Here is a 13,816-nt window from a genome sequence, read left to right on the forward strand (position 1 = left end):
GCTTTCTGCTCCCACGACGACGCAGCCTCCATCGGTACTGTCGCCGTGCTTGACAGGAGCGACCACGACTGCACCCCAGCCGTGTGAGGAAGGAGAGCATCAGCAAATCGATTCGAGCTCGGACTCGGAGATGCGGGAGGTGCCTACTGTTTGTCGTAATCTACAGGACGCGTACACGCGTTCTCGCAAGCAGAAGTCGTCCTAGCGACGAAAGAGGAGGAGGTTGTCTTCAGGAAACGATTCTCGAGATGGTGTCACGTTGCAGGAGGATGAGGAAAATCCACCTGCGGCCAGCGCTGTGGACCTCACACCAACGGTTCCTGGTTCGCTGCTGGCAACGTCCGCCCAAGGACAATGCCAAGTTGACGATGCTCAGCTCACCGACGCCGCCCCCTGCCGATTTTGCAGCTAAGACATTGGAAGAACGTCATGTGTCACCTAATGTACCACATCTATAGCTTGGTGATTGAGCGTCCGAGATGGAGATGGAAAGAATGATATCAGACATCTTGTCTAAGCCGATGAATAATTTATAAGGTGCTGGTGACAGGGACGGTCGGACGGACGATGTGGCGCATGCTGCCTTAAACGAATGCCGGATACGTCATCTTACTATCAAATGACCAAGGTGTATAGGATAGGTACAGTCAATTTCAACGGCATTAGATCCACGATCAAAACTCAATTGTTAAAGGACATGATTGGACGGCGGACATTGATATAGTGTTTCTTCAAGAGGTACGTGATGATCTGCGCATGGATGTTTATGGATACGCGTCTTACGTCAACGCAACTTCCGACGGTGGTGGTGGTAAATACGCGTCTTACGTCAACGCAACTTCCGACGGTGGTGGTGGTACGGCCATACCTCTATGCGATGCCATCGAAGCAACGGATATTCAGTTTTTGCCATCAGCGGGACGCACTGCTTTCACCATCGGCGCAGTCCGTCTTTTGAATCTGTAGGACCCGTCTGGCTATGCGAAGCGTCGAGAGCGAAAAATCTATTACTCCACTGAGTGAGCTTCATTGTTTCAAAGAGCTACAAAGCACCTGGCGGTGGGCGGGGACTTAAACAGCGTCTTAAGCCCTGAGGATCATATCCCTCACCGTGTCCCATGCTCAGCCCTTCATGATATGGTCAGAGATCTCGCTTTGCGTGATACATGGACGCTAATCCACGGTGATCGACGAGGATATACACACATCACCATCCACTAGGCAAACATATTGGATAGGATTTATGTCTCCCGATGTCTTCGGGCAGTAACTGTCGGTGCTGAGCTGTGGCCCACTGCATTCACCGACCATCAGGCCTTCATCTGTGCCGTGACTCTGCCACGACAACAGATGAGATGAAGTAGAGGAACTTGGACTCTTAACGTTAACCTTCTCCGGGAAGAGGCTTGCTGTGTAGCCGTCACTGGTACCTGGCACAAATGTCAGTGACGTCGTCATACCTATGATTCCACGACACGATGGTGGACATTCTGCGCCAAACCATCTCTTCGCCGCACGCTCATGGCGTATGGACGCGACAGGGCGCTTTGGCTCCGATCCAAATCTGAGTTTTACTATACACTCTTCTGGGAGCTGGAGACACAATCACCTTCACCACAGCGCCAAATCGCCGTCCACCGGGCACTGGCAAAGCTTCTGCAGAACACGGCTGACAGATTGGACGGCACGCGGGTTCGACCGAGACTGAATGATTCCATCCTAGAGGAATGTGACTCTTTTTATCACATCGTCAGAGGACGGAGACACCGTAAGAGACGACTCATCACAGCAGTTATTTCTACGGACGGGCAACGCACAGAGACACACAACGACATCACTCGTGCACTCACAGATCATTACCGCACGCTCTATCTAGCAGATGAACGGCGTGACAATGACACTGAGGACGTCGTGCACGACCTACCACCTTCGGGTAGGGCGAAAGGCGACACCACTATCTCGGGAGCCGTCACGTGGGAAGAAATGCGTATGGCCTCTCGCGGGGCGCGAGAATCCGATGGTCTTCCGCTTGAATTTTATAGCATCTTTTCTGACCTGATGTGGGAAGTTTGATGGCAGCTGTGGTGCGAACTCCTGGATCCGGACTTCGGCGTCCCCCTCCTCACCGGTACTTTTGGAGGGCTCATCATCCCTCAGTCAAAACCAAATGGGGGGGGGGGGGGGGGTTGCAGACCGCAAGACTTCCGACCTTTGACGTTACTGAATTCGGATTACAAGCTGTTCGCCCACATTCTCCGTGCTTGTCTATTGTCAAAGATGCCATTCATGCCGACCAAACATGTCTGTGAGGTGGCTGTAACATACACACGGCGTTGAGCTCTTATGGTGGCGCTCATGTCGGCATGCAGCATGCGGCTGGCAGTGGCGGTTGACCTGGATGACGCGTATGACTAAGTTGAGCACAGTTTCTTGCAGGCTTTATTAGAGAAGATGGGACTGTCACCAATACCGGCAGGTGTGGTTCTCCGTCTCATCCAAGGAGCCCCTTTCACAGTTCTGGTCAATAGGTACCGCTTGCCACTGTTCACTATTGAGCGTTCAGTGCGACAAGGGTGACCCCTGTCAGCTTTTCTCTTTGCCGTCGCGCTCGAGCCTGCACTTCGTGGTCTACGACAGCGTTTGGAGGGCATTCACCTCTGAACTGTGCATTTTAAATGTTGTGCCTATGCAGACGATGTAGTATTCTTGGCGAGGTCGGCAGAGGATATATGTGCAGCGATCGCAAGGCTTCAGCAATACGGAGAAGTGGTCGGGAGCCGTATCAACCTGCGAAATTCGCACTACATGACTATGGGCAGAGGATTGCATTTGAGTACGCCATTGCCCATTACCCAAGTCCCGGCGATGATGTATTTGGGAGTGACCTTCCATGGGAACGTGCAGTGTACATCAGCAGCTACGTATCGCAGACTACTTAATGTGATCTGCACGCAAGTTCGTCTCCATAACTTTCGAACACTTGACTTGATCATGCGGGTACATTTTGTCAACGTTTACCTCGCTCCGAAACCTAATCATTACACACATGTTCTCCCGATGGCCGCTACGGTAGCTGCTTCGGTCATTTCGTCAGCGAGGGTAGGGTGTTCAAGAACCGTTACAAGACGCCAACGTTGCCCAAACATGCAGGCGGCATTGGAATGTTAAACGTACACAACAAGACGCACTCTCTCTTCCTGCGGACGATGCATCACCTATGTACTCTGAGTAAGGAGACCCTCCATGGTACAGACATTCAGTAGGTGGTGCCTCAATCCCTCCGTCCGCCGATTCCAGTTGGAGATAACACGCCAGCACTGTGTCGCATGCGCACCTATCTGGTCGATATGATTACCTGTTGGATGTCTTGCCGACCATGCGGGATCCTAGAACCAAGGACTTCTACCGCTATTTTTCCACGGACGCTGACGCTACCTCCTTATGTGGTTGAACACCGATATTCAGCAGTTGTTTGGAGGCGGGTGTGGAACAACAATCACTCGCCTTTCCTCGGAAACCACGGCCAGGGCGCTGTAGTATAACGACTGAAAAATTCCTCACCGGACAACGTTTACACATGATACATCTTGCCTAGGATTCTCTGTGCCCAGATGCACCGCTGTCGATACCGACATGCACCGTTTCATTTGTGGAACGGCTACCGACTGCCGGCTCTTCACACGTCGCATGTTGGCATTGTTGCTGCGACGGACGCCTCAGACCACTAGGCCGACCCATCCCAACGTTACTTCCCTTCCTGCTACTCGTCATAACGCCACAGTGTGAATGAAGGGTAAAGCATTGTCATACTTTTTTAATGAGAGCGTTGCAGGGTTGTTAGATTTCTGGCATTATTTAACGAGTAACTACACGATTTTATGGCGCAATGCGCCGTATGGTACGCTCTTTGCGAATTACTTGCGGTCGTTGTTTACGCGCCCTCCAGACCATTGGGGTGTACCAGGTGTGAGAAAAGACTGAGAGATTGCACATGATGGACTGCTGAGACACATTAACGGTAATTATAGGGGGTTTCACCATCTCTGAACGATGAGGCGGATGAGGCGACCAGGGCATCCCGCCGTCTGGCAAATAAACACATAAGAACAAAATGAACAACAAATAAAATATAATTATGTATTGTACCTCTTCCTTTAACTTTTACTTTGGTTATACTCCTGGAAATGGAAAAAAGAACACACTGACACCGGTGTGTCAGACCCACCATACTTGCTCCGGACACTACGAGAGGGCTGTTCAAGCAATGATCACACGCACGGCACAGCGGACACACCAGGAACCGCGGTGTTGGCCATCGAATGGCGCTAGCTGCGCAGCATTTGTGTACCGCCGCCGTCAGTGTCAGCCAGTTTGCCGTGGCATACGGAGCTCCATCGCAGTCTTTAACACTGGTAGCATGCCGCGACAGCGTGGACGTGAACCGTATGTGCAGTTGACGGACTTTGAGCGAGGGCGTATAGTGGGCATGTGGGAGGCCGGGTGGACGTACCGCCGAATTGCTCAACACGTGGGGCGTGAGGTCTCCACAGTACATCGATGTTGTCGCCAGTGGTCGGCGGAAGGTGCACGTGCCCGTCGACCTGGGACCGGACCGCAGCGACGCACGGATGCACGCCAAGACCGTAGGATCCTACGCAGTGCCGTAGGGGACCGCACCGCCACTTCCCAGCAAATTAGGGACACTGTTGCTCCTGGGGTATCGACGAGGACCATTCGCAACCGTCTCCATGAAGCTGGGCTACGGTCCCGCACTCCGTTAGGCCGTCTTCCGCTCACGCCCCAACATCGTGCAGCCCGCCTCCAGTGGTGTCGCGACAGGCGTGAATGGAGGGACGAATGGAGACGTGTCGTCTTCAGCGATGAGAGTCGCTTCTGCCTTGGTGCCAATGATGGTCGTATGCGTGTTTGGCGCCGTGCAGGTGAGCGCCACAATCAGGACTGCATACGACCGAGGCACACAGGACCAACATCCGGCATCATGGTGTGGGGAGCGATCTCCTGCACTCGCCGTACACCTCTGGTGATCGTCGAGGGGACACTGAACAGTGCACGGTACATCCAAACCGTCATCGAACCCATCGTTCTACCATTCGTAGAACGGCAAGGGAGCTTGCTGTTCCAACAGGACAATGCACGTCCGCATGTATCCCGTGCCACCCAACGTGCTCTAGAAGGTGTAAGTCAACTACCCTGGCCAGCAACATCTCCGGATCTGTCCCCCATTGAGCATGTTTGGGACTGGATGAAGCGTCGTCTCACGCGGTCTGCACGTCCAGCACGAACGCTGGTCCAACTGAGGCGCCAGGTGGAAATGGCATGGCAAGCCGTTCCACAGGACTACATCCAGCATCTCTACGATCGTCCCCATGGGAGAATAGCAGCCTGCATTGCTGCGAAAGGTGGATATACACTGTACTAGTGCCGACATTGTGCATGCTCTGTTGCCTGTGTCTATGTGCCTGTGGTTCTGTCAGTGTGATCATGTGATGTATCTGACCCCAGGAATGTGTCAATAAAGTTTCCCCTTCCTGGGACAATGAATTCACAGTGTTCTTATTTCAATTTCCAGGAGTGTAATATATATATATATATATATATATATATATATATATATATATATATATATGTGTGTGTGTGTGTGTGTGTGTGTGTGTTCAGAGGGGAAAAAAAGACGGTAGAGCACTTGCCGGGAAAGGCAATGGTCCCGAGTTCGAGTCTTGGTCCGATCCACAGTTTAGATCTGCCAAGAAGTTTGATTTAAGTTGCTTCACCACTACCAGGATATCTGCTTTTAAGTTATTCATAAGTTATTCATTTTGGCACCTGTTCTTGATTCGAATTTTGGAATATTTACTTCGTCTTCTTTGGTGAATAACTTTCGGAGAGCTGTGTTTAGTAGCTCTGCTTTAGCAGCTTTGTCATCCACATTATATCTGTTGCTATCGCACAGAGAAGGCATCGATCCTATCATGCCGCTAACATACTTTACAACGGTTCGAATCTCGTTGAATTATCTGCCAGTTTTCGAGACAAAGTTTCGTTGTGGAGAAATTATAAGCATTTACATTGAAGCTGAATTTCGAACTTCCGTAAAAGATGGTAAATCCTGGGCGTTCTGTGTCCATTTGAATTTGGCAAGCCTTTTTCGTTGTTTTTGTAACAGTTTCTGACCAGTGTTGTGTACCATCGAGTGCCAGCTCCGTCACTTGTTATTTTATTTTGTTTAAATTTCTCAGTTGCTGCCGATACTATTTCTTTGAATTCAAGCCACATCTGGTCTATACTTACATTCTTAATTTTGCAGGAACAGGGATTGTCTCTCAGAAAGGCCTCAAGGGAATTTTTATCTGCTTTATTGAATAAATGTATTATTCGTTTATTTTTCTTGGCTTTCGGTGTTACGGTATTCAGTCTCGCTACTACAATCCTGTGTTCACTGATCACTATATCCATTTTGATGTTCGTTATCAGCTCAGGATTGTTCGGTGCTAAGAGGTCAACTGTGTTTTGACAACCGTTTACTATTCGAGTGGGATCATGAAACAATTGCTGAAAGAATTTTCAGGGAATACGCTTAGAATAATTTCGGATGATGTTTCATGTGTACCTCCGGAATGAATATATTTTCCCACCAACATATCGAGCGAACAATGAAGTCACCACAACATAGAACTGTACTAGTAGGGTACGTGTCTGATATTAGACTCAAGTTTCCTTTGAATCTGTCAGCAGTTGTATCATCTGAGTTGGGAGGTCGAGTGTGTTTCGACAACCGTTTACTATTCGAGTGGGATCATGAAACAATTGCTGAAAGAATTTTCAGGGAATGCGCTTTTCACAATTTCGGATGAAGTTATTATTTTATGCTAAATGCCAAGAATTACCTTTACCCAAACTAACCGACAGAAACTATCTACTTCAATTTCGCGACTAGATAACCTACTTCTAACAGTAACAAACACGTCATCGCCAACAGTATTTATCCTATCCTTTCTAAACACCGTTAGGTCTTTGGAAAAAGTTTCCGCTGAACTTACATCCGGCTGTAGCCAGCTTTCGATACCTGTAAGGATTTGAACATCACAGCTTTCTATAAGCGCCTGGATCTCTGGAAATTTCTCAGCGCAGAGATGACAGTTAACAGCTGTACCTCCGATAGTTCCTAGCTCAATGTGCTTGCAGTGTTCGACCTGCACCTTATGAGACTAAAGCTCTTTATGTGTTTCCCCGAGGATCTCTAACCTAAAAACCTCCCGGTCCACGCCACGCAGCCCCCGCTTCGCCGTGTAGCCGCCTCCTGATTGTAATGGACTCCTGACTTACTTCCCCCACCCTATAGCAGACGTGTAGGAACCTGCAGTCAACATGGTCGCAGAACCGTCTTAGCTTCTGGTTCATGCCTTCGACTCGGCTCTGTACCCGAGCTCCGCAATAAGTCATGTGAACTATGCTGCAAGCGATGAGCTCTGCTTTTATCTCGTAAGCAATACTGGTAGCATTTACCACTGCTGTTAGTTGCTCTAAACCAGAGAGAACCTCTTTCAACCCGAAGCGACACAAGCTTTTCATGGGATCTAGAAGGACCCATTGCACGTCTGGAATTACTCCATCCGGTATGCATAGGGAGTGCACATTGGCTTCCTTCCCCTCCTTCGCAACCATATCCAAAGGTGTCCCATAACTTTGGAGCTCCTAGCTACCAGTAATCCCATCTACTGCAGGCTGAGAGATTTGCTCTGAAACACGACAAGCGACTACATCTCGCTATAAGAGAAGTTGTCAGCTACAAACAGCACTTGGAACCTGTTAGCTTTGGTGGTTAACCTTACTCGAGCAAAGGAGAGGGGTCAGCCTCAGTGTGGCTACCGGTGTCGACCAATCGGCGCAATCGTGGGCTGTGCTGGACGTCCGTTGGATCCCTGTGGTCTACACTACTGATGCCCATCCACTGCAGCCCCAAGCTGTGTCAGCGAAGCCAACACAGCCTGGAGCTGAAGTGACACCAACTCAGCTCCCATTCGCACACAGCAATCACAGTCCCTATCCATAAAAAAGACTGTGGAAAACTACACCACGAAAACAAACAAACAACTATCGACAGTCGCTACGAAATTCTCCTGGCGGAGGTTCGAGTCCTCCCTCGGGCATGGATGTGTGTGTTTGTCCTTTGGACGATTTAGGTTAAGTAGTGTGTAAGCTTAGGGACTGATAACCTTAGCAGTTATGTCCCATAAGATTTCATACACATTTCAACACTTTAACGAAATTCTACAGCAGACACTGACGAAAACGTAAGACCTGCAGAGATTCAAAAAGTAATTTAACAAACCACACAGGTAAGACTAAATAATTCGCTGCTGGTCAAGAACCTGTAAAATGTCAAAAAATTGGTTACTTTTTAACTCAAACGAAATCCGAGAACTGTGTCTATTAAATATTGAATTAACTCGAATAAATTCAAAAAGTAAACTACAAAAGTACACAAATGAAACTGTATACTTCGCTCCTGGTTAGGAACTCTCAAAATCGCATAAAATCGGTTACTTACCTGGCTGGACTGTATTCGCCAGCGGCTTCTGAATGACTGACTCAGGATGTATGGGTGGCAAGTCACCAACTGCAATCGACCAATGTCAGGCTCGATATGACTGATTGCTTAATGGACTGTACACACAGTTCGGATTTCGTGACATATTAGGGCCGCTTTTCACATAGAGACCTGTGTTCCGATTGGGCTTCAACAGTGCTGCTGCCAAATCGCATCTCGTACGTTCACACATGACGTGCCGCGTTCAGTCATCTATGGAGCAAATAGACGATGATGTTTTTGTAACTCTTGGGATTTACTTAGTTAAGCTGAGGAGAAAACAAGAGCAGGAAAGAAAAAATAAAAAAGAAAGAAACGTCGATGCTGGTTTAACCCTACAAAAGGAGAATGCCACACGATATTTAATATGTTCGCTGTTGATTTCGTGAAATTTATAAAGTATTTCCAAATAGATTATGCTAACTTCAAGAACTTATTGCAATCTCTTCCTCCAGAGCTTAAGCAAAACCACGCGAAATGAGTAAAGTGTATTTCATATAAGGGATAATAACACCAAGGTAAGTATTTCTAATTGCCAATGCATTTGCCCTTAATTTTGAACATAATTACACATTATTTATGTAAATATTTATAACTGATTTTTTATTGTTCTGTTCATTCTATTCATTCGTTTCAATTTACTGTTTTCAGATATCTTGCTATATTTCTATGAGATTCGGTTACAGAATATCCCCTACATCACGTCATCGGATCGTCATTTCCATCTGTAAGCTCCTATTTTGCCTCTATTTCTTTATCATCTTCGCAGCATAGCTCGAGTAAAATATGATCTGAGTAGCATTTCCTATTGATACACATGTACAATTAGGGGTACGTCTCTTTCATCCGAACTAGAAATTTTGTCATCTTGTATCATCCTACAGACTCTCAACGACACCTAACCATACACCACAGCTCCATCAGCAAACAGCCACAGACTGATGCCTGCCATGTACACCATAACATTTACAAAATATAGCAATCTGGAGTGCGACGTCTGCCCTTCATACGTAGTCCGCAGGCCACCACGCAAGGAAGGGCAAGCTGAGTTTCACACGAGCGGTGCTTTCTAAAACAGTGCTGGTTTGATGGCAGAAGCTCTTTCCTCTCAAGGGAATTTATTAAATTCGAACTAAGAATATGTTCAAGGATTATGCAGCAAACCAGTGTTAAGGATATTGGTTTGCAATTTTGCACGCCCGTTCTTTAATTCATCTTATACACAGGAGTAGCTTGCACATTTATGCCGTCACTTGGGATTTTGAATTGGGCGAGAAATTAGGAGTAGATTCAAGCTACGTAAAGGGCCAGGACCGAAGAGTAAGCTTTGTAATCTTTCTAAAGTCGAACTGGCATTTCATAGGAATTTGGCGACTTACTCGTTTTTGGTCTTTCAGTTGCTTCCATAGGCCAGGCATGCCTATTAGTACGTCCTCCATATGGGAGCCTGAGTGATGATCGAACGACGTTATGCTTGTATCGTTCTCATTTTCCTACCTTCTACTACCTACCACACCGGACTGATTAGTCAGTGGCTGGATAGAAGACTCAAGAGCTTCGCTCCAGACAATGGTGGTCGGAACTCAATTCTACAAAAGTGTTCATGATTTAAATTATGTCGTGATGAATCGTGTGAGGCAATGAAAGTGAGGAATCTTAAAGGATATAGTCACAAATTAGTAGCAACCTGGTTTTTGAATCTCGCATGTTGTCAGAAAGTTTCAGACCCGAGCTGTACAAAATCACTGATCCAATCAGTAGGGCTTTATGGTTGCGTGATATCGAGTGTTCGAAATAAAAGGAACTAAGAAGTTTTTCTGTTTCAAGCTTACAGTGTTATGGACGATTCGTAGTGCAACACAATATCACTTGCGAGTGAATGATCTGGCGTAATTGGGAACTGAATGAGACCTACAATAACCCTAACGTGTACACCCGATAAGTATCAAACGTTTTGTACGGGCATTTTAAGTCGTTCGGATCTGATCTCATACTCTAACCTAAATCTTTTAGATACATCGGCAGCGCTCTTAGAACATTTTGTTCGTTGTTCAGAATTGGAAACAGTGTTTTTACAGTCTTGTTTATTTATGAGGAGCCATGTTATGGTCATTACAACGCGAGTTTCTTTTTAGCTCACTGGTTTTGAGTGTACGTCTATTCTGAGAGCATCGGATTGAACCTAACTGTTGTCTGACGACTGTTGAGTGTTTACAAAGTTAGTAGTCATTTTAGTTCGCAAGATGTCTACTAAAAAGTATGTATTCTACAGTAATGTATTTTCCTAATCTCTTTTCGTTCTTCTTAATATCTTAGGACTGTCAGGAAGTGTTCCATACAAAATTAATTATAATAACTTGATTTGTTTATTTGTAAGTATCGTAAATATTGGAGTGTTCCAAAATTGTAATACCAAGCGCATATGGTGTTTGTTAGGCATACATTCACAAACTTGATCTTATATATATATATATATATATATATATATATATATATATATATATATATATATATATATATATATATATATAGGGTGTTACAAAAAGGTACGGCCAAACGTGCAGGAAACATTCCTCACACATTTGTAAAGGGTGTTACAAAAAGGTATGGCCAAACTTTCAGGAAACATGTGGACTGGACATGTGACCGGAAACGCTTAATTTCCATATTAGAGCTCATTTTAGTTTCGTCAGTATGTACTGCACTTCCTCGATTCACCGCCAGTTGGCCCAATTGCTTATGTTGAAATGCGACTCATTGCTCTACAGTACTGGCATCAAGCACATCACTAAGTAGCATCAACCGGTTAGTGTTCATCACGAACGTGGTTTTGCAGTCAGTGCAATGTTTACAAATGTGGAGTTGGCAGATGCCTATTTGCTGCATGGATTAGCACGGGGCAATAGCCGTGGCGCGGTACGTATGTATCGAGACAGATTTCCAGAACGAAGGTGTCGCGACAGGAAGACGTTCGATGCAAGTGATCGGCGTCTTAGGGAGCACGGAACATTCCAGCCTATGACTCGCGACTGGGGAAGACCTAGAACGACGAGAACACCTGCAATGGACGAGGCAATACTTCGTTCAGTTGACTACAACCCTAATGTCAGCGTCAGAGAAGTTGCTGCTGTACAAGGTAACGTTCACCACGTCACCGTATGGAGAGTGCTATGGGAGTTGTTTCCGTACCATGTAAAGCGTGTGCAGGCACTATCAGTAGCTGATTGGCGTCCACGGGTACAATTCTGCGAATGTGTCAATCCTCATTGACGGAGGGTGGATACATGTATCCTCGCTAACGGAGGACATTTGGAACATTTCCTATAACAAAGTGTTTGAAATCAAGCTGGTACGTTCTGTTGCTGTGTGTTTCCATTCTATGGTTAATGTGATTTGAAGAGAATTAATAAAATGAGCTCTAACATGGAAGGTACGCGTTTCCGGACACATGTCCACATAACATATTTTCTTCTTTGTGTGTGAGGAGTGTTTCCTGAAAGTTTGGCCGTACCTTTTTGTAACACCGTGTATAAATTGATGTTCGGAAGAATGGTTGGGAGACGGAAGAAGACAGTTGAGATGAAGAAACATGCGGTACTGTTGATAAATTGTCTCGTCGACAACTTCCAGTTGTAGCTGAAAAAAAAATTAATCAAACGGGACAGAACAAAGTGTATGGGAAGAAGAGCTTCACTTGAATTAGAACCTCATTTTAGTAACAATGGAAGCAGTAATCAGCAAAGCTAAGGCGATTGCTTCATTTTCTTATGATTGGGAGAAAGCTGACATTACTCACAGTTTTGATCAGTTTGCTCCACTCCAAGGAAAAGATATCCACTCTAGACCTGTTGAGTCCTTTGAATTCTTTTTTGACGATGGTGTATTAAATCACCTTTGGGAAATGACTACCCTATATGTATCCCATGAAGGTGACCACAATTTTGCAATTTCGTGTGGTGAACTGAGATGCGTTTTAGCAATTTTGATTGTGTCAGGATACCTAACCGTACATAGATGGAGAATGCTGGAGGAATTCAACAGAAAGACATACCATTCATTTCTCAGTGCAGCAATGAGGCGCAACAGATTTGAAACAATAAAACGGTTTGTTCACTGCGCTGATAACTCAAAATTACTTTCAGATGACAGATTATCAGGTTCTCAATGATCGCTTTTTGTCTCATGCTCAATTAGCGGAACATCTTTCAGTTGACGAGGGTATGGCACCATATTACGGCAGGCATGAACCAAAGCAGTTCCTGTAGCCCACAAGATTTGGCTTCAAGATATGGTGCCTCGGTGAGCCACTTGGGTATCTTGTACAGAGGAAAAGATATTGAACGGTTGAAAAACGTTAGCATGTGGTTCTGAAACTATCAAAGACTTGCCACCAGATCCATACAAAATCTACTCCGACCGCGTTTTTTCCTCAATTAATTTGGCCAAAGCACTGACAGAAAATGAGATAGGATATCCCGGTACAGTAATGAGCAATAGAATACGTAACTGCCCTATAGGTGATCCAAAGAAATAGCGAAGTCGCCTCGCGGCAGCTTCGACTAGAGAAGAGAAAAACATTCTTGATCAGTGATAGCTGTTTGGAATGACAACCGAACAGTTGACGTCATATGAACATGTGACCCTGCTCACCCCATCAGAAAGGCCTGTAGATAGTCCCAGGCTGGAAAGAAAAAGAATTGGTACAACAGCCGAACATAGTACACGCATATAACCGTTTCATGGGTGGCGTACAGAGGATGGATGGGAATATTTTGTATTATTGGACATCTGTAAGATCTAAGAAATGGTGGTTGCCAATATTTATTTTCTGTATTGATGTGTCAATGCAAAACGCGTCGCAACTATACAGACAAATAAAAATAATGAAAATCCTGACAGCCTCTAATCTAAAAGGATCATCGTACAAACATATTTGCAAAAATATGGCGGACCACCAACGCCAGTAGGAAGACCGAAGACATCAAAAGAATTACTGCAGAGGACCATCGCCAAAGTACGCTTTGACGACGTTGGCCACTGGATTTCAAATACACCCAAGCAAGGAAAGTAACAATTCATGGGCTTTGTTTCAAGGATTACCGTTGTAATAACTGACTGTTACTTGGACGTAAGTAATCAATATTTGTACTAAAGCATTTGTTTTTCTAAATAAATCAACATTATTGGAAAAAATTATCTTTATATTTG

Source organism: Schistocerca gregaria, chromosome 7 (assembly GCF_023897955.1).
Source record: "Schistocerca gregaria isolate iqSchGreg1 chromosome 7, iqSchGreg1.2, whole genome shotgun sequence".
Lineage (NCBI taxonomy): Eukaryota > Metazoa > Arthropoda > Insecta > Orthoptera > Acrididae > Schistocerca > Schistocerca gregaria.